Below are 15,194 nucleotides of genomic sequence, written 5' to 3'. Positions count from 1 at the left end.
AAGTATGCTCAGCTTTGCGAACTTTTATTGCTGATTCATCCTGGATTTCTCCCAGATTGTGCACCCAATCACTTCTTTATTACAAAAAAACAACAAACTGTTCCAATGGACAGAAGAGGCGGAGAAGGCCTTCCAGGAACTCAAGAAAATATTTACCTCAGCCCCGGTGCTATGACACCCCCATCCAGATTTCCCATATGTAGTGGAAACAGATGCCTCCAGCATGGCATTGGGGGCTGTTCTTTCCCAAAGGGATCCCGAAACAGGCCAGTTACATCCTGTTGCCTTTAATTCGTGAAAATGTACTACACCTGAACTTAACTATGCAATAACAGACAAGGAACTCCTAGCAATCAAAGCAGCCTTCAAGGCTTGGCGGCATTACCTCCTAGGCGCCAGATATACCATCACAGTAATCACCGACCATCGCAACCTAAAATACCTCAAGACAGCAAAGGCTCAATCATCCCGTCAACTCCGATGGACTTTATTCTTCGCAGAATATGATTACATAATATACGTCCCAACCTTGAGTCCAGAACGGAAAAGCCAACGCCCTATCCCGCATGGGTATTGATGAGAATGCATATTCAACCCCAGACCCGGTGGCCATTATTCCAGGTGACAACTACTAGGACTTACAACAACGTTATCTATGGACGAACTCCTAAAGGAAATTCGGCTCCTAATAAACACTGAGGCTCTACAAGACTGGACCACTCAAGGTGAACATTACACAAAAAAGAACCAACTCCCATATTTCAGAGGATGTTTATATCTACCGAATAAGGCACTACAAGAACAAGTCATTTCTGGTTATCACGAGCCCCTGATAGAAGGACATCCAGGAATTGCCAAGACCCTTGCCAAGGTGAAAAGAAATTATTGGTGGCCGACCTGGCGAAAGGACATTACGCAGTTTATTCTGTCATGTGGCATTTGAGAACAGAAACAAAGACCTACGGGCCTTCTTCAACCCCTGGAAATTCCACCTGCACCTTGGCACACACTCTCCCTCGATTCCATCACAGATCTACCTCCCTGTCAAGGGTTCAACACTATCCTAGAGGTTGTTGACCTATTCTCTAAAATGGCCCATTTTATTCCCCTTAAGGGTCTACCAAACGCATCCAGTCTGGCAAAGGTGTTTTTAGAGCAAATTGTACGATTACATGGTTTCCCCTCCGTCCTGATTTCTGACCGAGGGAGTCAGCTTGTGTCTGACTTCTAGAGGAAGAGTTGTGCAATTGCCCAAATCGATGTTCATCTGTCCACTAGTCACCACCCCCAAACTGATGGCCAAATGGAGAGGACAAATCAGACACTAGAGCAATACCTACAGTGCATGTTACATGAAGTGGAAGAAAGCTGGAAGGATGGGCTGTGGATAGCCCAATATGCCTACAACAACTCGCTACACAACAGTACCGGACAGAGTCCATTCTATCCTGTATATGGAAGGCACCCACATACTTCCGAATTAGATATCCCCATTGCCTTGGAAATGCCTGTGGTGAAGACTTTACATACGGCCATCACTCAAGCCTTCAAAAAGGCAGCAGAACACTTGATCCGAGCCAAAAAAAGACAGAAAAGATTCTCTGATCAACACCAAATAAAAGCCCCAGACTACCAAGTCAGAGATGAAGTCTGGTTGGCGTCTCTGCACGTGCCCACAAGAGGAACGTGAACATTTTGTTCCAGACATCTAGGGCTCCATACCATCAAGGCTATTAAAAATCCTGTAGCAGTAAAACTAGCTTTACCACCAAATATGCAGATCCATCCCGTATTCCAGCTGTCACTCTTAAAACCTGTTCAGCCTGGAACTCGGCTCAAAACAACACCAAATCCGGTACTGGTTAATGGAGAACCCAAATTTGAAGTCAAGGACATCCTAGATACTAAACTCACCAGGTCCAGGTTATATTACTTAGTGAACTGGAAGGGATATGGCCCTCAGGACCGGACATGGGAGCCTAGCGAGCACATCCATGCGCCATGCCTGGTAAGACGATTTCATTGGAACCACCTGACCAAACCAGGGCCAGATAGAGGAAATACCTTGAGAGGGGCCTTAGGGGGGAGTGCTGTCATGATCCATGCCCCTGACCCCCTCAGGTATAACAGCCCCCTGGTAACAGTGGGGCTAAAGCCCTTCACACTGGTCTCAAGGGCCTTAATACTCCATAAGAAACATACATGGAGTTAGTCCTGGCGCCTTTGGCACCAGGCTCATTATCAGGAATAATGCAATACTAGTTTTGGACCTTAATCCAACATGGGGGCCTATTACACAGCTCAGTTCTTTAGAACCAAGCCATGCGGTCTAGTGTTTTGGGTGTGGCTGGGAATGGAACTACTTGGCCTGGAACTACTTTACCTGGGCTATTTAAACCACACCCAAACAGCAGAACACACTTCGCTTTATTCCGCACTCCTGCAGCGTAACACTCACCGTGTCCAGCTTCTGCTAATCTGCTTCTCTGGCGGTCCGATCCTGAAGCCCTAGATCCGGATTCCATTAATAACCTGGAAGAACAAGAATAGCATTAGCGAGCAAGAGCACATACCTGTGAAGTAACGGGTCTTGAATCCATCCTGCGCTTTGCTTACCTCGCCCATCTCCGGAGTTCACTGCAACCTGCAAAGGTGAAGAAACAACCTTAATAACAATTCTTACCTGGGCAAGCAGCGTGTCCTTCTCTTACCTCGCTCTTCTCCGGGTTTTGCCGCAACCTGCAAGGGAGAAGGAACAAGGTCAGCATTAATAAAGCACTTACCTGGGCAAGCAGCGCTTCGATTGAACATCACTGCAACCTGTACAAAGAGAAGAGAACACAGGTTAGCAATTAACACCAATAAACAGCACAGCGCTCTGTGCATCAACTCACTGTGGTCTTCACCATTGGCACGGCAACTCCGAGATCGCAACCATCCCTGTTAAAACAAAAAGAGACATTGTTAGGGAACAGCGTAGTGGAGCAAGATGCAGAGAAGACAGAGAAAACAGAGGGAAAGAAAGAGAAAGAATAAAGACAGAAAAGACATTATAACTCACCTGGAAGACAGCCAGCAGAGTCAGAGTCACAGCCGGTCTGGACCCGACATAAGGGCACATGGACCAGTTAAAGCAACTAGGTCCACGGAATGCCCCCACCAACCATGTGCCCCTGCACAGAGATGCAGGACAGAGAGTTAAAAACACAAAAACGTAAGGTTAGCAATAACCCCAAGGAAGGGGATTTGGACCAGAGGGAGGTGGGAGTCCACCCATCACAGAACCAGTATCTTAACCCTCCATTCTCCTGTTATAGGTGCTACCCAATGTCTGGCACATAACCAAGCAGAGAGGGGTTCGGTATAGCGCTTACACCTCCATCCAGTATCATGTGGCGTCCCCGTGGATACCAGGTGAGCGTAACATTATTGCAGTTTTTCCCAAAGGACAAGACTTTGGTTTTCTTGCCATTGATGGTTAAAGCATTTTCATGAGAGTAATTAATTCCAGCTGATTAAGCATTTTTCAATCCCAAGGTGGTGTGATCCATTAGGGTAATATCACCAGCACATCCCATCCAAGGAATATGATGTGCCATTTTGGAAGGAATTGTGTAGGCCTATGCCAAAACCAGTGGTATATCGGCTATATAAAGGTTGAAGAGAAGGGGTGCTGGTACGCATCCATGCTTCAAGTCAATATTGGTAGGCTTGGATATCGTACTAATAATGTCAAGGTGGATTTGCACTGAGGTGCCAGGATTTAGCTGTCAAATCAGTTTCAAACAACCTATGTGTCTGCCCCAAGTTAACTCATATTTTGACCAGAGCATATTATATCCACAGTTTTGAATGCTGAGGTTTAATCTATAAAAGCTACAGAGTGAGAACTATATCCAGTGGTTGTTCTTTGTGTCAGTGTCCTAAGAATGTAGATGTTATGCAGAGTTCAGCAACCTCTACGGAAGCCTGGTTGAAACATATTTTATATATTGTGTTGTGCCAACCAGTTATAGAGCTCCTTCCCTGTGTACATTAGATGCAAATAGTATGCTTGGGGCAATAGGCAGGGCCAATAGGTGGTAATTGACTGGATCCATCCTATCACCCTCTCTTATGTACCGGGTTTTAACAGTGGATTTTTCCACGACATTGGAATAATATCTTGATCAGTCTCTTTTTTTTAAATTTGTTGTTCATTATTGGTATCCACACTTCTATGTGACCTTTAATTGTTGCACTGGAGAGCCTGTCAGAGCCTTGTGCTCTAGAATTCTTTAGCCTCCTTATATGCGTTTCAATTGTGAACCGTCATAGTTAATGCTTAGATATTCCTGAAAGGGATCTGCATTCAGGTTAGGCTTAGGCGAGTTCTTAAAAAATGTACATTTAAGGTTTTTTAACAAAAAAATGTTCTGGGATCGGTTTAATCTGGAAAGTTTTACCTTTGGCAAGATATTTGTTCATAATGTACCAAAACATGTTGCTGTCATTGCTGGCTAAAGCTGTTATCATAATCTGCCAATGTATATTATAAATAGACTGCCAATGGCATTCAAGACAAATTCTATACTTGATTTTTACCTTCTTATTTTGAGATGTGTTTAGTGTGTTTAGTGTGAGAAATACTCCTGATCTTTTGCCTCAATGTAAGCTGTTGCTCCTCAATCTCTGTGTCATATATCTTATGCTTGCCAGACAGTGATCTTTGGTTGCATTAGGACCGTACATCCATTAATACATTTCTTCAATTGGCCAATGCACACAGTGCATCAATTCTCAGATTGGAAGTCATTGAGGGCCTGTATGTATTTATCTGTCCAAAAAGTTCTGTTGCTACATATAACTCCATTTGTGTTGATCTCAGCAGTTGGTTCTTTGTAGAGCACTTTCACCCAACTCAAAAATTCAGGCCAAAATTAATTCTCACCATAGTATCTAACAAGAGGCTTCACCTCACACGGTCAAACGCCTTTTCAGCATCAAGAGACAAGGCTTCTGAGTCCAATTTTAACTTGTGACATTCCGGCAGGGTGAGCAGCAACGTCCTCATGTTCGAGGCCGACACTCTACCTTTGATGAAACCAACCTGATTCGGATGAATTATGTTTGGGAGTATTTTCTCCAGCCTGTTGGCCTGAACCTTAGATAATATTTTACTATTGCAATTTATTAAGCTGATTGGTCTATAGCTACCTGGGTCGAGTTCATGTTGACCCTGTTTATGCAGGAGAGAAATGTTAGCATGTCTTAGAGTTGGAGGCAGTATTGCTTTTGATTAACTGTTCACAAGCATGTCTCTGATTAGTGTTAATATATTTTCTGGCATTACATGGTAGAATTCAATTGGAAGCCCATCTGGACCCGGGCACTTCCCCAGGCTCAGACTCCAAATTGCTTTCTTCACCTCTTCAAGAGATATCTCTGAGTCTAGGAAAACTTTTTCAACATTTGACAATTGCTTGATCTGCAGGGATCCAAAGAAAACTGGTCCTATCGGTCCAAGCCCATTTGAGAGGGATCACTGTACAAGTTCTTGTAGAAACGTTTAAAGATTTAATTACATTTGAGTCCGTAGTCACACCTTGATCACCTTTAATGGCACTTATTGACCTGTTTGCTTCACTCAATCGAGATCACAAAGAGTAAATGAGACAAAGGGGAACCCTGCCTTGTCCGCCGTTGCAATTCAAAGCTGGATAGAGGCTTTGGCAGACATATAAGATAGAATGATAGGATTATGGGAATCAAGTAAAATGGAATATGCCAAAAGTTGTGGCTTTACACAGATGATTTGCTGTTGGTCGTCCAGGAACTTGCTTCTTCCATTACAGAGTTGATGAACTTGATCAAAGAATTCAGGCTAGTATCAAATTATAAAGTCAATTGGTCTAAATCAGAGGCTCTACCATGTTCATACTTGACAAATAGCATGTTGCTGAGGGACTTGGAGTTGAGATGGTGCCCGACAAAGATGAAATATCTAGGTATATGGATCATTGTTCATTTGCATGACATGATAAGCCTGCATCTGGATACAGTGATACAAAAGATGAATTCGGAAGTGGATCATTGAGATCAGCTCAACCTGTCCATTGGTTGGAAAGTAAATGCTATAAAAATGATATTATCTCCAAAATTAAACTATTTTTAAGTATGATTCCCCTACATGTTAGGAGACACACATATAAAAGGCTAAATAGCATCCTACAAACCTTTTTATGGAATAAAAAAAAGCCAAGATTAAAACTTTGGAAATTACAATTACAATCTGACAGAGGAGGGTTGAATATTCCGAACTTCAAACAATATCATCAGGCATATTCTTTACGACATGTCATGCCATTCATAATTGACGTGGATGATGATTGGGCCAAGGAAGAGGCAAGGTGTGCAGGCCCCTTGGAAACTTGGGCACGTCTTTCCACCACCACAACTGAGTGGGGTGCTTATTCTGTCTTAACAAACTTTCTAAGGACCACTTGGATAACATACGAAATAGCAGAAAAATTAACCCCTGGTAAGACTGACACTTCATCTATTTGGATGAACCCGGATATCAAAGCAGACAGTAAAATCTTATTCTGGCCCGCATGGTTTTCTGCTGGTATCAAAAAAATGGAAGACCTCTTTGTAGGAGCAAGATGGAAAATGTTTCGAGAACTGAAACCTGATTATAAGTTATCTGCCTGCACATATGGAGAGTACAGAAAATTGAAGAGAGCAGTGAACTTACCATCCTTAATCAAATCAGAGTTATTGTTTGTTGTTAAGAAAATAAGTGACAATGATCACTCAGCATCTAAGATGTATAGTCTGCTGAGCAGTTTTACAAAAGGGAACGAACAGATCCTGAATGCCTGTTCTATTTGCCTGAAGGAGAAGATGGCACCAGATAGATGGAGAGATCTCTGTGGAAATATCAAAAGAATGTCTATGAATGTAGGAGAAAGGTCCCATCATGTCATGATCATAAACAGAGTGTTTTGGACACCAGTCAGGATGAAGGAACAGAAATTAACAACATCGGACATCTGTTGGGGATGTGGTCATGTTTGCGGCACAATGCAACACGTTATGGGAGTGCTATAAGGTGAGACATTTCTGGAGTGAGATCGCTGCCACAATGAACAGAGTGCTCAAGTAAAATCTAGGCTATTATTTTGAGACTTTAATCCACCCTGCTGGAGTCTTTGAATCAACATCAGACCACCTGGATTTTAAAAGGGGCCATGGTGGCAATGAAGCTGATTCTACGTAACTGGAAATCTGCTGGTTTTCTGACAAAGAACAGTTGGTTGGAGGAGATATATCATACATGCAATATTGAAAGAGGGATTTATTCAATGCAAAAGAAGAGGCCTACATTTGATAAGATCTGGAAGGCTTTCCTGGATGTGGACTTGACCTTATCTTGCATCCAGAGTTGTGAAGGCCCATACAAAGATAAGTAGACACTTATGTTCATTTTAATTGTTATAGAACAGTAATGTTAATACACATGTATTATCATTTTTAATTATAGGATAGAATATACCTTGTAGAAGGATACTGGATTTCATTAGTTTGATTCAAGATGCTCTCTTCTATTTATTGTGACCTTGGTTGGTGTTGGTTTGGGTTTCTTTTTTTTCCATATCCTTCTCTCCCCTCTAAACTCCTTACGAAATAAGTGTATTGTTTTATAATTGTCTATGAAGGAGTCTTTGTTCTTTTTTATTTTTCATGCAAATTTAGTTTTTTGATAGTTCTTGTATATCTGTATAGAATGTTTTCTCTTTGAATGCTCATGTAGTTTGTTAAATGTTAATTAATTGGTTCCAAAAATACAAAAAGGTATGTTGCCACTGTTGTTATTCATGGTTGTGTATATTTTTACGGGGGAAGAGTTGTCATACTAAAAGCAATTCGAAATGGCAACAATGAATTGACGTGTCATGAATTGTCAAATTCATTTCATGTGAAAAAAATAGTCAAGGCAGGAGTTTTTTGTGTCTGATTTCCAAGTTAGTTTACCAGATATATCACCATTTATTCTACCATCCAACATAATCAGACCCAGTGTGGGCATACTGTGAAGTCAACCATTGCCATGTTTGTTTCCTCTGGGCTTAATTGGTAGGACTGAAAAAACATTATTATTCCCCACTTCATGATTTAATGGGAAGTAGTCTGCAGCTCCACAACGCGCAATAAAAGCTCTTCCTATATTAATTATAATATCATTATAAGTTTGTTTTGTTTGAATAATTGTCAGTTCCAATACATTCATGATAGTTTCAGTGAACTGTCCCGACAGAGGATCATAGATGTTGTTGATCAGAAATGATCTATTGTTTGTTATGTTAACAACTGCGGCATAGACATGAGAAACATTTTGAGAAAAAATCTCTGTAGACTGACATTTTATTTTTAAACCAGTTACCAATCCCCTGGGAACTCTACCCAGAGGTTCTCTATCAGAAAGTATAGAAAGAGCTTAAAACCTTTAATGCACATATGATTAGTTAACCAGCTCCCCTGGATAAATAGCACTTTGTGTGAATTGAAAATATTTAAACCACCATAATGATAAAAAAAAATTACTCTGGGTGTGAGAGTTCCAGGAAGTTATTGAAATTTGACCATGATGCTTGTTAGGCGCATGCTAGAGACATGCAAGGGGCTTGGATGGCAACATATGAGGAAGCCATGACCAATTGTAGTATTTTTGTTAATGGCTGAGTTGGTTTCTTTACATTGTATTTGATTGTCAAAAGAGAAATTATATTGTGCTTCCTACTGCAATAAATATATGTATATTGGCCTACGCCAAGCTGCTCGAAAGTCGCTTGCGAAAGAATCCGTGTTGCAAGGTCCTGATCTTAAATCAATGTAAGCCGCCATTTTAGGCCAATCCGCCATTTTAGGATTCGCTTTGTAAAAGTCACCCTGTGAGTTAAAATGGTGGACGATGTCATTCCAAAATAAAACATGGCCGTCTTCACCTCTGTACATAGCTAATATGTAACTTGCCTGCAGGCCACTTGTTGAGGTCATGAACTGAGACCTTGTCCTTCGTTGACTTGTGTGTAAGGGATTACTCGTGTAAAGAAAGTAAGCCACGAGTATACTATAAAAACAATGTATTGAAATACTGAACTTAGAACACTTGTTTAAACCGCATTGTATTAATGTTTAAGAGGACTAGTATGGAAAAATCTCAGATCACACAGTTATTTTATAGGCTTGTTGATACATGTATTAAAGGCAAACCATTTATATGTGGTTGTTCGAGACTTGGCACGAACCCTAGATCGGTGATTTATTAAGTAGAATATTAACCCGAAGTGGGGCTGGACATCGTGCCCACCAAGTGTATAAAAAGCGAATGCATTCTAATGTACAGCGTCTCTCACTGAACACACTGAACCACGCTGGAGTTTGTTGTGTTGTACTGAGGGCCGATAGCTATCTGATTTTGCTCTGTTTTTGTAACTAGATTCAGTATAAAATAAAGTACTTTGTATGTTCTTTTGTAACCCGTGTTTGGTGTATTTCCTTTTGGGGTACTCAGCCTTGACATTTTGATTTTGTTTTCACATGATGACCCTTACTGGTGCAGGATATTTGAATGTCGTACTTGTTATTTCTATCGTTCTTCACTATAGAATCTGAACATGTGCTTTGTCCATGTGTATTTCATAAATAAGCATTGCCTGCAGTACATAAATTATATCCCCATTTTAGGAAGAAAGGTAGCAAAGATAAATAATAGGACTGAATCTTGCTTCTACTTTTGAGGCAACTGTTTCACAAGATAATGCAGTATTAGGACAAAAGAAAAGCAGTGTATGAATTAATCCAAGTGCAGCTGAAAAACAACTTTGCCCATTATATCCAAAAATCATGACATGATAAAACCAATTGATAAAGTCAGAGCTATAGCTTGCAGATAAAATAGATTAAGTACATAATGTATTTCTTTATTAAGCCATTGAGAAAGATCCAATGGCAAACCAAAATACACTCATAGAAAATATGGCCAAATTACAAGTGGAAACAGTTTGGCTGTTACCCCAGGAAGACCCTTTTTTGACACGTTAAGATAGTAAAACAGTAATCTTTTATACATTACCCAAAATGCATAAAAATAATGTGTCCTCGAACCCCTGTCAAAATTTGGTGAGTTCTATCTGAAATATTGATGCAGTCCTATATAAAAGTCCCATCAGATGTCATTTGAATTGTTCAATATTTGGATTATGATATTGCTTTGATTCTATTGATTACTTAAGACATGAGGGCCTGATTTACAAAAGCGTTTGACTATGGGAAAACACCATTGAAAATGGATTGGAAATAAGGCCCCCAGTCTTTATATACACACATTTCACACAGAGGAGCTGTTAGCATTTTTTAGAATAATTTAGACTAACACCATACAGATTTGCCAACAGACATCCGAGCATTTATCGCTAGGTGCACAGAAATGCCTCTTACATTTTTTAAAATTGCAAAATCGATTTTACTAACAGATTGAAGGCACAGCCATTGGCTCAAAGATAGACGCAAATGTCGCTAACTTTTATGTTGAATATTTTGGGTAGAATTTGATTCACCCAGTAGAGAATGTTTATTTTTTAAATCAAAGAAATCTCTGTATACACTTCTTTGATGGTGTTCTTGTACAGGACTTTTCAGAATCATAGGTCTTATCATTTATAAGTTGGTAAAATAATCCTGATTCCCATCTCAAGTTTACAATTCATATTAGATAAGAATCCATTGATATTTTGGGATATCATGATATTAAAAAAAGAAAATAAATGTAAAGTATGACCATTCAGGAAACCTAGAGCCAGTGAATAACTATATAGATATAACAGTTTACATCCTTGCCCCCTAAAAGATGATCTACCAAATGGGCAATTTTCAGTATAGGAATATTACAAAGAAAGAACTTTTCATAGAAGAATCCACAAAGCTTCTAATTTTACTCATAAAGGTCATCCACTAAAACTATAAAAACATTATTAAAAGGAGCTTCTAATGACAAAAGGTGTGAACAAAAACAACAAGGGAAATAAACACAGCCCCATTACTGTCTTTAAACACATATTCTAATCGTTCCTTTCAGATTTAGAAATGTATCCTACAAAATTGGAATTTTTCAGAACAAAGTTCCACCAATTTGTAAAAAAACTATTTTTGTTTTTAAAGGAGTTCTAATATTAGGAACAAACTAGTGCACACAGACTTAAAATCTCATATGTCATCTCATCAACTATGACTGAGTAATAGGGTCTTCTCTAGTTTTCAGCCATCACCCCTGTGGAAATTGTTCATTGTGTAGATTCACCAGACACAGTTGTAAAGTAGATATGGGATTGTCATGAACATCATGTCAACACATATTTACAAATAGGGACATCCCTTAGAGTGCTATACATGATCATCTGTCCAAACACAAATATATTGATATTACGTTAAGACCAACTAAAACATGAATAATTGAACACTGTAGTTGTATTTATATTAAAAATGTGAGAGAACCTCTAGTAAATCATTATTTATACTGAAAAGATTGAAGATGATTTGTTTTGAATTGTCTTGAACTCAATGATGCAGAGCATAGAAAACTCTTTAATTTGGAACAATGATTAAGTTTCAAACCAAAATGTTTGGTCTACATTAAGATGTCATTTTATACAACTGATTCTTATGATTTGGAAGAAATGGCGTATCTGCTATTGATTATTCCTTCCCCTCTTTTTGTTTTCATCTCTGAATCAAATGAACTGTACACGCTATGTAGAGGTAATTGGAAGAACAAATATACAAATATATGTTTTCCATCTAATAACAGGGCCTGCAGTAGCACCCTGTAGTTATGGTTAAGTTGCTCAACCATACAGAGAACACTTTTTGGGCCTCTTTTAACTGTGCACCCCCTGCATGAATCCTCATTGAAGTTTGCAAACAAGGTATATGGCTGAATCAGATTTTACAAAGTTTTGTGAGGTTTCGTGCAGGGGGGCAAAGTTATAGGGGAGGTCCCAAAATGTGTGGTTTTTCCCGTAGACACAATAGACAAAAAATGTTGCTCATGCCTATAGCCCAAATCGCTGGATGGATTTTCACAAAATGTGTGGCAGGAGGGGCGGCCTGGTCCCGAATGCGTGATTTAGTAACTGTTGTGTAAATCTGGGGGCCTTAAAATGGTTTAAAAGTAAGTAAAAAAAAAAAGTGTGATATCTGGGTTTGGTTCGCGTACTCACTTACCTTTGCAGTCCATGGACGGGCATCCAATTGGATCAGAGTGTGGCGTGAGGTCCATTGACATCGGACACACTTGATGATTGGATGGTGAAAAGTGTGAGGTGCGTCAGTTTTTTGGAAATGCCCATCAAGTTGGATTTGCAGACTGCCGCTATTGTCTGCGGATATCGCAGTAAAAACATATTAAAAACACTACATTGCACTTGTCAAACTTATAAAACAATCGCTGGAGAGGTGAAGGGTGATGAGGATGGGATAGGATATGGCCTTAATAAGCCCAAAAAATGGGTGGCTCTCCAACTCTGATGTCCGATAACGGTCCAGATGTTTGGGGAAGTCTTGAGATGTTCAGGGACAAGTATTTTTATTTGTGCATTACAGGGTTGGTGAAAAGCAGTTGTTGGATGGTTTATAACTTTGGTGCCACTCAATGAAAATGCTTGAAAATTTGTAATCACATTCTAGACCTGACCCTGAATGGTTCTGCAAAGTGTGGTATTGTTTTGTGAAGAGAGAACAAAATTAAAGGGGGGGCTCCCAAAATATTTTAAAGGCTTATTAATGTGGTGCCTTTGACATATCTGCAAAAACATTGTAGACATAGATATGAGTATTTGTGATGTCATCTTTCATGTCCTGTGTCTTAGTCTTAGCAGTGCACGGTGGTGGCACAAAATAAGGTTAGTTATCTTACCATGACTGGCACATTTCTGGGGGGTTTTGGTTTTACTTGTAACCATAACGTCCCTTTAACAAATGTGTGTCTTTGAATTTCATAGGGTTTTTATTAGTGCAACTTAACCATAACATCCCCTTAAGAAAGTTTTTTCAGTGAATATATAAATATTGCACTCCCATACTAACCCCTTAAAATTTGATTGTTAATAACTTTTGATTCAAGACGAGTAATGGATTTGGCTGAAATTTCGAATGTGATTAGGCATTCATGTCCCCCCTTCAAATCCCCCGGCATCAAGCGTTCGTGAAAATTTGTTACAGAATAAAAAAGTTATCAAGAAGACAACACATTCTTTTTTCAAAATTGTGGCCATTCATTTTCCCATTAGACAAACAAGGTCAATTTTCACCAAAGCGCACATCCCAAACCGCTGAATGGAATTGGACAAGGTCCAAAACAACTTGGGCACAAAGGGCCTCACTACGAGTCTGGCGGTAACCCTTAAATGTGGTGGTAGCGCTATTACCGCTGCATTTAAGGGTCCCCCAGATCATGGCTTTGGTGGATTTCCCCCCAGCTCTGAACTGGGGGGAAATCCGCTGCAAAATTGCTGATTTTCGGCGCGATTACTGCCGGCGGGAAATCCGCCAGCGGTAATAGCGCAAATTTTCCCTATTGGACCCAATGGGGAATGAGGAATTCCTGAATGGGCCCAATGGGGAATGGGCAATAACCCTTCCACCAAACCCGTGATCCGGCGCTAATAGCGCCGGGAGGTTTGGCGGTAGGGCTATTAGCGCCAGCGCTAAAAGTGCCGGCGTTACCGCCCATCTTGTGATGAGGCCCAAAGTGTTTAATTTTTCATTTTTAGAGCGCGCAAGCTGCGAGGCATAGGACTGCTAAGAAAAGACAAACACCATGTAACAAAGTGAGTCAGGATGTCAATCAGGGAAGAGGAGTCAACAGGAATTTAAGCAAATAGAAGGGTTTTTAGCCTTCGATTAAAAAGTGCGATTGAGGCACATGGTCTCAGATCTAGTGGGAGAGCTTTCCAGATCTGTGGGGCTGCATTTGTGAAGGATATATGAGCCACATAAGAAAGTGTGGTTCTGGGTACATCCAGAAGGCTGGTATTGTTAGAATTCAAAGCTCTGTGAGCTGGCAGTGGCGAAATACAGGTAGATACATTCTTGGATGCCTACCCAAAAAGGCATTTATGTGTAATACACAAGACAAGAAAAGTAATTCTACTGCAAGCGAGAAGCGAGTGTAGAACGTGCCTAGCCTCGGAAACATGGTCAGTTCAGTGTAGGCCCTCAACAATAGCTATATCTCAGGTAAATTACCAGAACAGGGGTTTTTAGAAATGAAACAGATGCCATCTTGTTTTTCTCTTGATGTAAGAGATAGCCGTGGATATAGTCATGAATATGGCAAAATGAAACATAGGAAAAAAGCTATTTGCAGGTCAAAGAAGATGCAAATGCCATCAGTCTAGAGCTAGGTGTGAAATTTGGGAGATGGAGGGGGTCTAAGGACTGAGTTTGCAACAGACAGAAATCTTTCTGTAGCCTCGAATAGCTGACATCTCAAAGCGAACTGTGTCACAGAAACTGTGTGTTTTTGGGGGGAAGGGAGAGGGCAGGTGAGGTAAAGGAGGCCATCTAGGGGGTGGGGGAACTGGTACAGATGAGGGGTGCACTTGGTGAGAGCCAAGGAGACAGCAAAGCATTTATCTTCTGCTGTTTTCTACCAATATTTAAGGCTTTGTTTACTATTTTTGAGGCTACAAAGGACTACAGATAGCCAAGAGTATGGGTAGTTCTGTAACCAGTGTTAGAGTTTTGTTTGTTGGTTTTTTAAAAGATATTTCTACAGCTATAGTGACGTTAGGGGTGAAAAATCACTGCCGATGGCCAGTGACAAGATAGCTGTCCAGATCTCCCATCCATGCAGTAACCAGGAGAGACCCTGCTTGGCTTTAAAGTGAGGAAGGGGTCATCCCCCTGAGGCCTTGTTTCCTGAAAAATGAGCCAATGTTACAAGACCACTTTGAGAAATGGGCTGGCACTTTACTTGCTTTGAAGCTAAGCAGGTTCAGTCTTGCTTTGAAGCTAAGCAGCGTCAGTCCTGGTTACTGTATTGATGGCCATCTGAATTATATATTTTTTTAAACCGTACTTTTGTCAATCCTTAAATGTTTTGCACTCAGAGACCATTGTTTTGCCTTTTGATGAATCGCATTCTGGTATTT

Source organism: Ambystoma mexicanum, chromosome 8 (genome assembly GCF_040938575.1).
Source record: "Ambystoma mexicanum isolate Mex_15411 chromosome 8, UKY_AmexF1_1, whole genome shotgun sequence".
Lineage (NCBI taxonomy): Eukaryota > Metazoa > Chordata > Amphibia > Caudata > Ambystomatidae > Ambystoma > Ambystoma mexicanum.
The sequence above is the reverse complement of the archived record's forward strand: the minus strand, read 5'-3'. Positions refer to the sequence as shown.